The 14,247-nt window shown below is 37.2% G+C and overlaps 1 protein-coding gene across 3 annotated transcripts in view; it reads right to left on the reverse strand.

The window, feature by feature from the left end:
* Positions 1 to 14,247, reverse strand: part of LOC108696629 (histone-lysine N-methyltransferase PRDM16) — a 439,218-nt gene that overhangs the window by 72,764 nt on the left and 352,207 nt on the right. The window lies entirely within an intron of this gene.

A 14,247-nucleotide genomic window follows, 5' to 3' on the forward strand; every position in this document is an offset into this window, starting at 1 on the left:
GATGATGTGATAAAGGTTAGAAAGACGTTAGGATACATCACCATTGTCCTTTTTTTTGCACTTTGTGCACTGCCTTCCTCCATGGCTATTATATAGCAGGTCTCTAAAGTCTGTCTCGGAAGTCTCACAGACTTGCTCATATCCCATGAATATAATGCTACCTGTTTTCAGGAGTGCTCTATCGAAGAGGGGGTGGGGAAGGCTCGTCGGCTAGCCCCTTACATGTGCCCTAACTTGCACATTATTCAGATGTGCAAGTTAGGGACGCAGACCACAATGGGGTGTGTCCTTACTGTTTGCCCAATGGCAAGTAGTAAGGACAGAGCTGGTCTGAGCCCAATGACACTTTGCTGTGCACCTTGAACCAGATTTGTGTGAGCTGCACAGCACAGCCATTCCCACGAGAAAACATACAGTTCTCCTACTATTTTTTTCACTGTTTTTCCTAAAATGAATGTCCCTTGACCCATGCACCCCTGACAGTGGACCTTTTTTTTCCACAGGATCACACGGCTTAAGGACATGGGTTTTACATCCTTCATTTAAAGAGTTTATTCTCATATAAGTGCATAGAACAATTTGCTGAAGTTTAATTCAGCCATTGTGAGAATCCTTGGGAATGATCAGCCTATAAATGCCTTTGTTCAGCATTGCCAGCAGCAAAATATTACTCTAAACAATGAATCACTGTAAAGTCACAAACTGGCACTGTAAAAAATACCCACTTTTATGAAATAGCCACAAACAATTCACATTTTTTTTGGTGTTCTTACTTTTGCGGTGTGGTAAAAGGTTTCCCTTAAGGCTCGGCATTAGGGGTCCCTTAAGGCTGAGTATTAGGCCCACTTTTATTTAACTTGTTCATTAATGACTTAGGGGAGGGTATTGTAAGTAATATTGTATGTAGTAATATTGTATGTATCAGTGTTTGCAGATGACACAAAAGAATCCAGCCCAATTAATTCCATTCAGGATGCGGCATCCTTGCAAAAGGAGGACCTTGACAAACTGGCAATCTGGGCAGCTAAGTGGCAAATGAGATTCAGTGTTGTAAAGTCATGCACCTGGGATGTAAAAATATTCAAGCCACTTATACACATAATGGGACTGCACTAGGAAAATCCAGAATGAAAAGGGACCTTGGAGTCCATGTAGATGATAAACTTGGCTGTAGCAAGCAATGCCAGTCAGTAGCATCAAGGACAAATAAGGTATTGAGCTGTATTAAAAGGGGCATAGAGTCAAGGGAGGAGGGGGTCATTCTTCCATTATCTAGAGCACTGGTAAGGCCCAATCTAGAATATGCCGTACAGTTTTGGTCTCCAGTGCTCAAACAGGACATTATTGAATTAGAGAGGGTACAGAGAAGGGCAACTAAGCTGGTAAAAGGTATTGAAAATCTTAGCTTTGAGGAAAGACTGGCCAAATTGGGGTTGTTGACACTGGAGAAAAGGCGCTTAAGGGGTGATATGATAACTGTGTATAAATATATAAGGGGTTCACATAATAATCTCTCTAATGCTTTATTTACCAGTAGGTCTTTCCAGCTGACACAAGGTCACCCATTCCGTCTAAATATTCTGAAGGGTTTTTTTTTTATAGTGAGAGCTGTGAAGATGTGGAATTCTCTCCCTGAATCAGTTGTACAGACTGATACATTAGATAACTTTAAGAGGGGTTGGCTGGCTTTTTAGCAAGTGAGGGAATACAGGGTTATGGGAAATAGCTCATAGTACAAGTTGATCCAGGGACTGGTCCGATTGCCATTTTGGAGTCAGGAAGAATTTTTTCCCCCTCTGAGGCAAATTGGAGAGGCTTCAAATTGGGTTTTTTTGTCTTCCTCTGGATCAACTGGCAGTTAGACAGGTTAAAATAGTTGATGAACGTATCTTTTTTTCAATGTAACATACTATGTATTTCCAGTTATGTGATATTTCCATTTACCAAAGTGAGACTGTTTTTTAAGTGATATTAGCACCAAAAATGTCAGGTCAGATTACACTTTATAAGTGGAAATGTCCTTTATTACTATGCACACCCCCACACATGCTGCAAACCACTGAATAAAATAGCAAGGGTTTACCCTGCTAGTATTACCTGTGTGCCAGTGAATTTCCTTTTGATTCACCCCCACACATGCTCATACATGCAGTTGCAAATTTATTTATAATTTTTCCTGCAAATGTCTTAGAGCTTCTGTAGCCATAAGGCATTGTTTTTGCCTGCAATGTATTTAGCGATCGGTAATGTAAATTTCTAATTATAATAACACTAATTATACATTTTAATTCCAGCTGACATGGGTCAGTGAAAAGGTGCAATGTGCAGACTGCAAAATATTGACACGACTGACCAGCTGCAGTGGATGAGCATTTATGGATGAAAGTGCCTTTGTGAATTTTGCATTGATTTAAGCAACTTGCTCTTCTGTTTCAAATGTGTGACTGATGGACAGTTTGGAGCTTTGTTGCAATTTCAACAACATTATGGGGATGCTGGTACTTTTTCCTGGCTTTAAGCCTTCAAGATTTTTAGAGCATGGGATTCGGCCAATGTCTTTACCACATTTTTTTTGTCCCTATCTGAAAATATATGGAATAGCTAACATTGGGCACACACTCAAGAAAGGTCTGATTTTAAGAAGCCTGAATAACTCTTCATAACTGGAGTTGAGTACATCTGACATAGTCAATTGACTTCACCCTTAAACGTTTACTTAACTTTTATGTAAACAGGTTCATGAAAACAGGTCACGTCAAGAACTGACGACAGAAACATCTTAGTTGTGACAGCTGTGTTTTACCTTCACCAAGCGAGAAACACGTTATAAAAATATAGATTACTACCAAAAATAACTCCCTAAACTTCCCTTTTAAAAACTAATATTGCTAATGTTTAAATAAATTATCCAAGCTGGAATCCATGATTTCTCAAAGTGAAGACATCTGGAGAGGGTGGAACTGATTTATACCTTCATAAACTCGGCTTGGTGCTAAGGTGAGGGGGTCCTACATTTATATTTGACCCAACTGGGCTTTGCTTAGTTATAATGATAGCATGCTGTAATTATTATGATTTCAGTGGTTCTTGTAAAACCCACACAAATAACCCTGTTGTTTTTAAGTTCTCTCATTGTTTGGTTTATGCAGGGGATTCAGCAGTTTCCTGTATTTGACACCTTTGGTGTTATGTAAATGTTAAAAGCTTTTTTTTTTTTCTAATTTGCTTCCGTCAGTTTGCCTGTTTTCACTTTCAGCCTTGATTTAAATAAGCTGACTGTGGGAACTCAGCTGGGGGACCCCTTAAAAAAAGAACTCTGTTAGCAACTATTTCTAACTCAGTGTGTTACAGTACATGGCTACCCAGTTCAAGTGCTTTAACAGGCCAGAATTTAAATATAATGCATAACATATTTCAATATATAGCAACAACAGAAATAGACAGATGTATTAATAGACAGTCATGCTGCATACACTGGAATAGTATTCATATCCTCAATACTGTAGGGTCCATTTATTGGGAAAAAACTAAGTTTGAGCACATTAAAATTTGGATAATTGCATATAGTCTGTCCATCTCCCCAATCCAGCCAGTGACTGATAGGTTTGATATAAGAACTATCACCGTGCACACCATTTATTGACAGGAGCATCAATGCGTACAATGGTGGTCCTATACCTTACCATACCAAAGTCTTCTGCTACCCTCCATACACACCCTACACCAGAAAACCACATAACATATTGCACATAAGTCGAAATGTTCCACCTGTTATGGTCATGGAACCCCCTTTGTGGTTCTGATCTGATTTTACTTTACAGCAGGGAATGTGTCATCCCAGCATCAGAGAAATGGCCAAGTGGATGATATGTGGCCTGAAGCCATCGGTGGAGAATTGCTGGAACAACAGAAAATGGAATGGTGTGTAATTAAAGGTAGAAACACCTGCCTCTATTCTTTTGGAGTGTGGGAGGAAAACCATTGAATTATTTTGCCATGGCTGAAAACAAACCAAGGTCCATTATGCTGCAAGGCACTAGTACTAACCATTGTGCCATATCATAATTTCATGTACACTTACATTTTTAGATTTAGACAAAATTATAGTAATCTTACCCCTAGTTTACAGTAGTATGAAAAAGTGATTGGTCCCAACATTTACAATTTGTTATTCCAATTGTAGCAACAACTGGAAGTTTATTTGTGCTTACTTTAAGCCAAGGGGGCTATTAATGATATGAGCCACCCTGTATATACAGATAAGTTGGTCTAAAGCAGGTAATTGGTGATTCAGTACAAATTGGGTATGAAGGGGTTAGAGTAGTGATCCCCAACCAGTAGCTCGTGTGCAACATGTTGCTCTCCAACCCCTTGGATGTTGCTCCCAGTGGCCTCAAAGCAGGTGATTATTTTTGAATTCAAGGCTTGGAGGCAAGTTTTAGTTGTACAAAAACTGCCAAACAGAGCCTCAATGTAGGTTGACAATCCACATAGGGGCTACCAAATGGCCAATCATAGCACTTATTTGGCAACCCAAGAACATTTTTCATGCTAATGTTGCTCCCCAACTCCTTTTACATCTAAATGTTGCTCACAGGTTCAAAATGTTGGGGATCCCTGGTTAGAGCTACAAGATATGTCAGGTCTTTGCTGTCTATAATAATGAAGGATTGCTGGGGATGTACTCCCTCTTTGTCTTTGACACAAAAGCTGTATTCAATCCTACTTCTTCAGAAATCCGCTGTTTCTACCGAGTAGCTATTTCCAAAGCAACATCATTTAGAAATAAACCAAAGAGAGAAACCAGCATGCCCAACACACATGCAATTTCTGTTAACAGCAAAATTATTCTGAGGTGGAACTTGGGCTGCCACTTCTATTCTGTTTACATGCCTGGGCTCTATGCTTCAATTTGTACTGACTCATCCAAACTAGTCCTGGGAGGGATGTACAGTACAATTAAGCTTAATTCTCTTCAGATGGAATTGGACCCCCAAGTTTATGCAATTAAACCTTTTCTTTTCTTTGTAAACTGTCACATCAACAGCAACTTAAAAACATGCTTGTCAAAACAAAAACCACTTTAGAAGGAAAACCAGTCAGTGTGCTTTGTTATTTGGTGGGTATTTTAGACTTTACTTTCTTAGCTTTTCTTTAATCCAACCTTCATAGCACTTAAAGTGGGCACTTGTGTGAGATCGAAACAGAGGGGATGTTTTATTACATTGGTAGAGCTGTACTATTAATTATCATTCTTAATGGCATGGGGGCACAGTGGTACCACTGCTTCTTTCTGGTTTTGATTCTGACCATCTGCATGGAGGGACCAGATAATGAAAACTTCCTTTTAATACCCAACATAATAGGTATAGGTCAATCAGGAGGAAGTTCAAAACAACCTGGAATATTTGAACCACTTTGTTCAGTTTTCAGTGAATTTTTAATGCCTGGCTGAGGTACAAAGAGATTGGTGGACTTTTTTTTTTCTATGATGCAGTTATTAAAAAAATAATGCCATTTCTAGCCAAGTAACTAGAGGTCTGTTCGTTTCAAATCTATGTTAGGAAAGCTTGTGGAAGGCGTACTAGAGGATACGTTTTGGGATACATTTCAAACTACACTTTTTATGTGTAATAGATCTTGCTAGACAAATATAATTGCCTTTTAGAGTAGCAGTAACCTAGACCGTAAGGTTGCTGTGGATGTGATTTATTAAATCATTTGATATAGTCCTACACAGATGGTTACCAATTAAGTAATATACCTATATATATATATATATATATATATATATATATATATATATATATATATATAATATATATATATATATATATATATATATATATATATATATATATATATATATATATACAGAAGGAGGTACGTGTTTCTTAATGCTGATCAGTGATTGAAGGGGTTGGAGATCCACTGTAGTATAACTTGATGAATAATTATCTTTTTCAAACCCAATATTTTCTTCAATTGGACATTCTCTATTAATTAGTGGGTGATTCTGCAGCTGTAAAACACTCCTAGAGATGAACTGTGGACTTAGTTTATCTAGTATAGGTAAATCTAAGTTCATTCTGTTCTTAAAAGAACAGTGTACAGTTGCTTCACCTTAGTCTCATATAAAGTATTTCATGCCAACTGACCACTAGGAGGTCTCGTGAAAAAGAGGACTACTGCAATATATTTTTACTTAAGCCAGGGGCCATATCTACCCTCTGGATATTGTTAAACTCTTAGGTGCTAGCGAGGTGGAGACACTTCTGCTTTAAAATTAAGTTGATGGGGGTTGATCTTGAATTGGGTTTAGATTTAGAATATATGTTTACAACCATTCTACAGATTCTGAAAATCATCTTGATTTTCATTGAGAATAAAATGGCTGGCTAATGAAAATATAAAGAGCCCTCATTAAATTGATAGCAGATTTCTTTGTGGAAATACCTTATGGTATGCTTTAATGTCTATGGTCATACCGGCAAGGTACATAAAGATATATTGGAAGCCATGTGTTTAGGGCATTTGGCAGTATTTGTGCATGATTATATCGTTATTCAAAGCTGCAAGGTGTTGTTTGACTCTATCCAGCACTGTTTGGCTAACACCTATAAAAAACAATAGCTACTTCAACACCCACGTTGACTTTTGATGCACCTTCTGGTTCTAAATACCATCAAGAAAAAGCTGTGGTTAAGTGACACATTGGTTACTGTACCAGGAATGTGTTGATTGATACAGCCCCTGCAAACCAAATGTAACAGTTGCCACCACATCTAACTTTTGTAGTTGGCAGGGTAAAAAGTTAGTGTTTCAAATGTTTTCGTGACACACAGCAAGGCCTTTTAAATATAAAATAAAGCATAATGAAAACTATTAAAAGTTAAATTCATTTACTATGTATGTATCTATATTTGTATATTGATAACATTGATTATTAAAGGGGTGCAAGTTGCCGTACTGCTTTGTTTTAAACAAAAAAATCAGGTACCACAATCCTAGTCTATTTTTGCGTATAGTGTATTAACTAATTTAATTCAACAGGGTCCAAGTGCAGATATGGTACCCTTTATCCAGAAGGCTCTAAATTACAGAAATGACATCTCCCATAGACTCCATTTTATCCAAATAATCCAATTTTTTAAAAATGAATTTCCCTTTTCTTTGTAATAATAAAACACTACCGTGTACTTGATCCCAACTAACATATAATTTATCCTTAATGGAAGCAAAACCAGCTTATTGGGTTTATTTAATGTTTACATGATTTTCTAAAAGACTTAAGGTATAAAGATCCAAATTACGGAAAGATCTGTTATCCAGAAAAACCCAGGTCCCGAGCATTCTGGATAACAGGTCCTATACCTGTATAGTACAAAAAAACTTTACTATTCATTTACTGTTGGGCGGGATCCAGCAGAAGAGTTACTGTGCCTGGCGCTCCTCCAACTTTGCGCCCTAGGCACGTGCCTTTTCTGCCTACCCCTAGTTCCGGCCCTGCATCCATACAGAATAGTGTCAAAGATAGCACATACCAGACATTGATGTTGAGAAAGAGTTTGACTGGAGCTTCTAATTGATGACAGACCCCCCCCCCCATATACCCAGCATCACCAAAGTGATTCAATGTCTTTAAATACAATACAATTTATCCCTTTTATGCTTTTTTTCTGTATTTTTTTGTGAAATTTAAAATTATTTTCTAGAATTTTATGGTAAGTTACTTTCTTAACTAAGAACCTAAAGCCCATCAGCATATATCAAAGAATTCTAATAACCAATCCTGGGAAGGAGTTTTTAAATAGGGCAAAAAGTCAAACCAACCTTAAAAAAACGACTGAATGTTAATTTGCGTGGGTGAGCATTTAAGGAATAGTGATCACAGCATGGTCTCCTTTGAGATTATGTTGCAGAAACAACTCTATAAGGGAATAACTAAAGCACTAAACTTTAGACAACAGTATAAGGACATCTCTGCAACATATTAACTGGGAAAGGCTTTACACATGGTTAAAAGCAGAAGAAAATTGAGATATCTTTTAAATGCTGCTTAATAAATATACGTAAGTATATTCCCCTTGTAAGCAAGGAAAGTCATTGCAAAGCAAAACCTTTGTGGTTTGACAGAATTGTTGGTGTTGATTTTGGAAAGAAAAGATGTTCTTGTAAGGCTTTCAAATTAGCTGGGACAGCTGAAACATTTGTCAGGTATAAGGAGGTCAATAAATCATGCAAAAAAGACAAGCTAAAATTTATACGGAAAAGGGTTTAACAGCAAGGAGTAAAATGAAACCAAAATTATGTTTTAAATATGTAAATAGTAAAACAATGAAGCAGGGAGGGGTGGGACCATTGTTGTCAGAGGTGGGTCAGTTGATTGATGAGAACAGAGATAAAGCAGAGATTCTGAACTGTTAGTTGTCATCTGTCTACACAAACGAGGAACCAAGTAATGAAGATTTCCTTCTAAATAGTCCCAATTTTATTAATACAACAAAAGATGCATGGTTCATTTAAGGGGAAATTCAAAAGAGACTAGAACATGTAAAGATAAATGAAGGTCTGGGACCGGATGGTATTCATCCCAGGTTACTAAATGAGCATAGTTCTGTAATTGCCAAAACTCTTTACTTAATTTTTCTGGATTCATTGAGGTTGAGAGACTGGTGAATTGCTAATGTGGTGCAGCTATTCAAAAATGGATCCTGTTCTCCGCCACGAAAATAAAGGTTTTAAATAGTTTGGAACAGTTCCCTAAGCCTAGCCTCCTGCTCTCCTGCTGATTTGCCTGACCACTTTGCTGAGCTGGCTGACTACTGTTACTTTTTATCAACAGTCATCTGTCCTTAGCCTGCATCCTCCAAACCCCACAATTCCCTGCGCATGTGATTTCAATAAGGAATAGACCATCACATTTCCTGCATTCTGTCTGTAAGCTGTGGAGAAGTTGTTATAATTTGTAACATCAGTGTTTAGTCCCTCCTTCCCTGCCAGGATTTCAAATGATGCAGAAAGAGAAGAACTGTTAAACAGCTGAATTTAAGCGTAGAAAATGGCATTTATTCATACTTTATGAAGAACAGATAACTGTGATGGATATATTAGGAGTTCCTGTGTTATGTGGGCCTCTTTATCAAATTTTGGTTTGGAAGCCAGAGTTCCCCTTTAATCGAGAAGGAACTAGGGATTTTTGTAGATAACAAGTTGTCTAATTCCAGGCAGTGTCATTCTGTGGCTACTAAAGCCAATAATGTATTGCCTTGCATAAAAAAGCGTATTAACTCAAGGGATGAAAACAAATTTAACCTCTTTATGGGTCCCTGATAAGGCCTCAACTAGAGTATGCAGTTCAGCTTCGGGCTCCAGTATAAATCAGCTAGAGAGAGTGCAGAGACTTGCTAGTAAACTGGTTAAGTTTAAATTATGATTGTAGATTATCATGGTTGCGGTTGTTTTCTTTGGAGAAAAGACGCTTGCGAGGGGACATGATTACTCTTTATAAGTACATCAGATTTCATTATACTAGTGAGAAATCATAAAATGGATCATCGGACCAGAGGACATCCTTTAAGACTAGAGGAAAAAAACTTTCATTTGAAGAAGCGTAGGTGGTTCTTCACAGTCAGGACAGTGAGGTTGGGGAATGCACTGCCGGGTGATGTTCTGATGGCTGATTCAGTTAACACCTTTAAGAGGGGCATGGATGATTTCTTGGACAGACATAATAACCAAGGCTATAGTGATACTAAAATCTACAATAAACATATATATTGGTATTTATGGTTTCAGTGGGTGTGTGTGTAGGTTTGTGTGCTGGGTTTCATTTGGAGGGGTTGAACTTGATGAATTTTCGGTATTTTTTTCAACCCTAATTATGTAATTAATCTGCTGCTGAAACTAATGACAGGTAAAAACAGGTAGTTACTCGTGGTTGCTACCCTTTAATATTTCTCCCCAAAATGTACCACAACTGGATTGTTCCATTCTTTACCAGTGACCTGTGGTCCCAGGGTGTGATAGAGATCCCACATTCTGAATATAGCAGAGCACTAGTTCACATGCCACAAATGACACCATGACCCATTCGACACTTGCATGCAGATGAGAAAATTGCAGTTTCATGACCTCAAAGTTTAGCAGCCACAGGCAAATGTTAGAAGATTCCTTTACAGGAACTCACAGCTGCAAACCATGAAAATCCTATCTTTCTTTTTCATCAGAAATTCTACAGTGGTAAGGGCTGTTGCTCATACAGAATGAAACCACACAGTCATTTGAGCGTGGACTGAAACTAGTAAAGTCTTTGTAAATATATATGTACATAAATATATATATACTGTATAAATCATGACGAAAAATATATTAAATTATGTTTGGGGCAATAAATCTATTGTGATTTTCTAATGTTGGGGTGGAAGAACCCTTTAGGAATTTGCAGTTGCCTTGCAACAAATGATCCCCTAAAAATCCAATAACATCTAATGGCTTCATCTTTATCTTGACAAAACTTATTGGTGTTAGAAACTCTTCAGTTATGCAATGTATGATGGGAAACTTACCTGCCTATATTGCTAAGGGACCCTTTTTCCCTAACTCTAGATATGCCTGTATGTACTGTATATGTACTCTTTGATTTGCAGCTAGTCACATATGAAAAAGATATTAATTATTTAAGCGAAATTGAAATCTTTCAAGAAAGTCATTCTTTGTCTCCCCCCATGTGGCATTTCTTTATTTTGTACTTCCAAGTGTTTATATTGATGTTGTCAGAATGTGAAGGGAAATTTGGTGAAGAAAAGTGTTTAATTAGATCATCGCCAACTGTTTATAGGAGGTCAACAAGTCTGATTTACTTTTCCAGAAGCCAATGTATGAATAGAAAAATGTGGGGAAATTGACAGTATGTGTTGTCATTTTGCATTAGATGGATATCAAACAGAGCAGTGCCGGTGATTATGGAAACTATGGAAATATCTGATATTTTCTAAGTTGTCAGCATGTTCCTTACTCAAAGTTGTTTTCAAGGAAACAGGTAAACACATATTTTTAAAGTAAGAATGGAAAAATTTCATGGTAAATCAGGGAAGGTGTAATTATGTGAGAGGTATAAATGGGCCCAGCAAGTTCCCACTGACGGGCCCCTGTTGGGAATGATAGGTGCGCTTTAATGCATAGAGTTGAAATGCTATTATTAAAGTGACACTGATCTTATATTAAATAATGTCTTGGTATCCTGGTAAGAAAATGTTCATATGGGGTCACATGGGTTGCCTGTGCACATTATAAAATACCAGAATTATGTTTTTTCCCTGTTAAAATATGCAACTTGGGGGGAGGACATAATTGCTACTTTTTACATTTAAACAATAAAAATATCTATGTAGCAAACCAGTTACAAACTACGGAGAAACAATAGGGACAAGGGTCCTACAGCAGACTCCTATTTATTTGTATCTTACTAAGTGAGTTTGTGCTGTCAACCAGTCAACAGTGTATGTAGAAAAAGTGCTGTGGAGTTGGGTGATGGGTGATTATTTGACTATCATGTGATTCATCTCTGTCTTCTGCAGAGAGAAGCTTTATGACCCAGAAGTATCCACCAACCTCTGATACAACATTTTGCTACACTATACAAGTGTTGGCAAAATGTTCCATCTATCTACAGTAGGTAGATTAGCTAGTGTGTCTTCTTTGTTTGCTAGTGTTTTTTTGGAAACGGTTAAAAATTTACATTAAAGGGATACTGTCATGGGAAAAAATTTTTTTTCAAAATGAATCAGTTAATGGTGCTGCTCCAGCAGATTTCTGCACTGAAATCCATTTCTCAAAAGAGCAAACAGATTTTTTTATATTAAATTTTGAAATCTGACATGGAGCTAGACATATTGTCAATTTCCCAGCTGCCCCAAGTCAAGTGACTTGTGCTCTGATAAACTTAAATCACTCTTTACTGCTGTACTGCAAGTCGGAGTGATATTACCCACCTCCCTTTTCCCCGCCAGCAGCCAAACAAAAGAACAATGGGAAGGTAACCAGATAACAGCTCCCTAACACAAGATAACAGCTGCCTGGTAGATCTAAGAACAGCACTCAATAGTAAAAACCCATGTCCCACTGAGACACATTCAGTAACATTGAGAAGGAAAAACAGCAGCCTGCCAGAAAGCATTTCTCTCCTAAAGTGCAGGCACAAGTCACATGACCAGGGGCAGCTGGGAAATTGACAAAATGTCTAGGCCCATGTCAGATTTCAAAATTGAATATAGAAAAAATATGTTTGCTCTTTTGAGAAATGGATTTCAGTATTAACTGATTAATTTTGAAAAAAAATTTTTTTCCCATGACAGTATTCCTTTAAGAACTTTTGCTCTAGAGTTTTATATTAATGTGATCTACGTGTGTGAATAAAATAATAATAATCCTGGACAAAAAGTAAGTTCCATGCAGAATTTGGTTTCAGAGCTGGGAGTGAAAGAAATTCATCAGCCTTCACAGGTCCCTTACCTCAACCCAAGTGAACTCTTGTGGGATGAATAGTAACACCATGTGAGCCAGGTCTCATCCCTAACATCAGTTCCCAACCTCTTATGTATGAATAGAAGCAAATCCCACCAACAATGTTCCAACATCTAGTGGACAGACTTCCGAGATGATTACAGGGTACATGCTGTTTCAGCAGCAATTACCAACTTCATATTAATACCCTTGGTTTTAGAATGAGATCTTAAACAGGTGACCACATACTTTTTGCCATATAGTGTATTTTTTCAAGTTACCAAATGGTTGACTTGAGTGTGGCATTAGCCTTGGGGACATTCCTTTTTAATGTGGTCTACAAGTGATTAAAGTAACATTGTTTGTGGCATAACAAAAAAACTGGAAAAACATTTACTTCTTATTCTTGGTTTTCACATCTAACGTTTATTCATTTAAATACAGAATATATATAAAAATAGAGCTCAGTTTGCCTAGAAATTTTCAGGATATCCCTTATTGTCTGTTTGAACCAATCGAAAAAAAGTCTATAAAGCCCCCTTCTGAGTACTTAAAGAAACGTTATTATATAATGAAAGGATTTTTTTAAAAAAATGATATGTATTATTATTCCTACAGTAACACATAGAAATTTTCCCTATAAAGTATTTTTTACCAAGTTGCAGGAAGCTCGGAAGATACATTTTTAGAAAACCAATGCAAATTCAGTTTCTGAAAATTGTATTTTTGTTAGAATACATTTTTATTGGTGACTTGAATATGACATTTCCCTAATCGCTAAGAGTCATCCTACACCCGGATTTACTATGGCAGGGTTGAATTTGTAGACGCTGCCTTACAGTGTCTCTTTTGTATCTACTGATGCTGTTTCTGTGATACCTTCTGGCAGTATAAAATTACTCTACGGAATACCTACCAGTGCAAATCCCTATAAGAAAAAATAATAAACATCTGATCTGATGTCAGGACCTTACAGGCACTCCTAATCATTTTTTTTAGTTGGTCCTCAGTTTTTACTGGATTCATTCCAATGATCCTATGGTAATGTAATGGTCTTTCTTTCCATTTCTGAACAAAAGGGCTTTTCTTGTCCGATGAGCTGTCAAGTTTATCCAAATATCCTCAGCTCCCAACTAGGCTTTTTTTAATGATATTTCCAAGAAAAGGACACTTTGTATCTTTAAACTACTATACACCATTCAAGCAAAAATAAAATGAAGGCTGAGCTGCCAAGAATAACTCATTCATGTCAAATGGAGTGTCTGGGCCAGTAAGCGAGCATCCTGTGTCACGTGCTGAAAATCAACAATTGTCTGAACCCCCATGCGAAGAAATTATATGTAAAAAAGCATAAAAGAAACATTTATATTCTTAAATATGGAATACCTAAGTGGGCTTTTCCTTGTCTGAGTCTAAGCTGGCCATAGACGTGTAGATTTACTTTCATATCGTACTAATGATCGTTGGGTGACATCTCCTAACCTGCCACTAACCATTCAGATTAAATACAGTAGTAAAAGAACAGATCAGACAATGTTCTGCCCCTGAAAGCAATCGTACAAACGTTATGTCAGACAAAAGCTGGTGACAGTCTCCCACTGATATCGTCAGAACGGTGATACATATTTTCGGTAGCCGAATATAACCTGTCTGATCAACTGAACGACCGATCGACATCTCATGAAAAAATGTCAGGATACTCCACAAGTGGCCCGAAAATTGTAGAAAACTGAGATTCGTACG

This window comes from Xenopus laevis, chromosome 7L (assembly GCF_017654675.1).
Source record: "Xenopus laevis strain J_2021 chromosome 7L, Xenopus_laevis_v10.1, whole genome shotgun sequence".
Classification (NCBI taxonomy): Eukaryota; Metazoa; Chordata; class Amphibia; order Anura; family Pipidae; genus Xenopus; species Xenopus laevis.